The sequence below is a fragment of the Apteryx rowi genome, unplaced genomic scaffold, assembly GCF_003343035.1.
Source record: "Apteryx rowi isolate R43461 unplaced genomic scaffold, aptRow1 scaffold_928, whole genome shotgun sequence".
In the NCBI taxonomy this organism is placed as follows: domain Eukaryota; kingdom Metazoa; phylum Chordata; class Aves; order Apterygiformes; family Apterygidae; genus Apteryx; species Apteryx rowi.
In genome coordinates, this window is record NW_020451236.1 from 21,935 (window position 1) to 23,928 (window position 1,994).

The window sequence follows — 1,994 nt, forward strand, 5'->3', positions numbered from 1 at the left end:
CTTATTTTGTTTTTATTAATGAAAGGGTTAATTTGGGCCAGCTCTTTTGGATACCCCTCTGGCTCCTATTGATTCTCAGTTTGCACCGTGCATTATGTCTTAGCCATTGGCCAAGTTCTGTCTTTGTACCCAGACTGGAGGAGTGTGCAAAGTCATRTTGTCAGGCTTTGAGTCAGGCAATTTGCTAAAATCAGCGTCTTGGGCTATTCAGTCAGATGCTTGCTCCTCATCACTGACTTTGTAATTCCACCTCTTAGAAAGAATGGATTTATTCTGGGAGGCCAATTATTCATCTTCTCTCAGTGATCCCTGTGGCAAGGCAGGGCTGCTGTGCATGGACCTGAGAGGAGCAACAGCCATAGCAAGCACTGCAGGGGAGTGCTTTCATACCCTTTCAGTACATTTCTGGCAGACAGGCCATGGGCTGGAGCAGACTGACCCAGGGATGCTTCCTGCAGGGCATACAGGTGGGATCTCCAGGTCTGCTCTGGGTCTGGCTGGAAAAGCTCCTCTCTCCTGGTTCAGCACGGGATCTGTTGTCGCTGCAGTCACTAGGAGATCCCTGAGCTTGTGGGCACTCCCAGGGTGGGAGAAGGGAGTCACTCCAGCAGGGCTGGCAGGCAGTAGAGATGCCTGTTATTGCATGCTTGATGGTCAAAGGTAAAGGGAATTTTCGCCTCTTTATCTTCAGATACGTCCCACTTGAAACTCGCCAGTGAACAGGACTCATGGCCTCTGCATGTCCCTAAAGAAGCATTTTAGAGATTTTTCTCCCCAGGATCAAACTATGCAAAATTCATTTAGAATATCACTCTGTTTACATTTGCTTGCAGAAAATGCAAGACTGGGAGGATTTCTCTTTTGCTGGCTGTACACAGTCTCAGGCCCTAGGCTTCGGGGATGTGCAGGCTTGATGTCTCAGTGAGCACCTTATCTACACTGATGAGGTAACCAAAAAGGGTCCAGAGTGGATGGGAGCGCTCTGTGCTCATACCAGGTTTTTGTTCAACATGCTAAACAGTCAATTGTAAATTTTATTGAATAGTGTGGCTTGCATCTAGCATCAGTAAAGTTACTGTGTGATTTGTATTTGATTTGGTTGGGTTTCAGTGTCCAGATTGCAACRGTGCAGACAGAAATTTGTTTGTTTAGGGACAAATGTGTTCATTGTTCATGGGAGCTCCAGTTATACTTCAAAAACTGCATGACTCATTCATTTGCTTATTATTAGCAGTAATTCCCCTCCTTCGGTGCTAGGTAACGAGCTGGCTAAGGTGGTTGACACCAGCCATTTTCCCTGTTTGCACTGCTTGTCCCCTGCCTCACTCCTCATAGGTTGATAGAATAATTTCTCTGAACTTCCTCTGACACTTACGGTGTAGGTGCCTTATTCCTTTTGCAGATGAAAAAGTAGTTTGCAGATTAGTTCTGAGATTTCAGGTTGTTATTTTCTCACCCCTCAGCATTACATCCTGCATTCCTATCTGTAACTAAGGTTCTTTCTCACCATTTATGTTTTAAGAAAGGGACATATATAGCCATTAATGCACACATATCCAGTAACTGCTCCAAAGAGCCTTGTTCACATTCACAATGAAGGGGAGTGTTCAGGCTGAGACCCTTGGCTTTCACAGTGAAAGGAAGGGGAAAAGGAGGGTAGAGGCATGTCTGAGAATACAGGAATATAGGAAATTGGAGAGACATCTGATGACAGAAATAAATGAGTCTCAGAAAGGGAGAGAGTGAAAGATGTGAAGGGAAGAAGAGAGGAAGACTTACAATCAGAAACAAAATCAGAAGCAAAAAGTAAGGATATGAAAAATATTAAGCATGTTAATATGCTGAGGGCTATTGTAGTTTTTCTTATTAGCACATTTGTATTTCATGCTGACAACAATCATTCGGAGTGAATTTTTTGGATAATTTCCAGATAATAGCTTCTCAAAAGCTTGTGAGACTTCTGTCCCCCTGGAGACTGCAATCACCCCATTGAA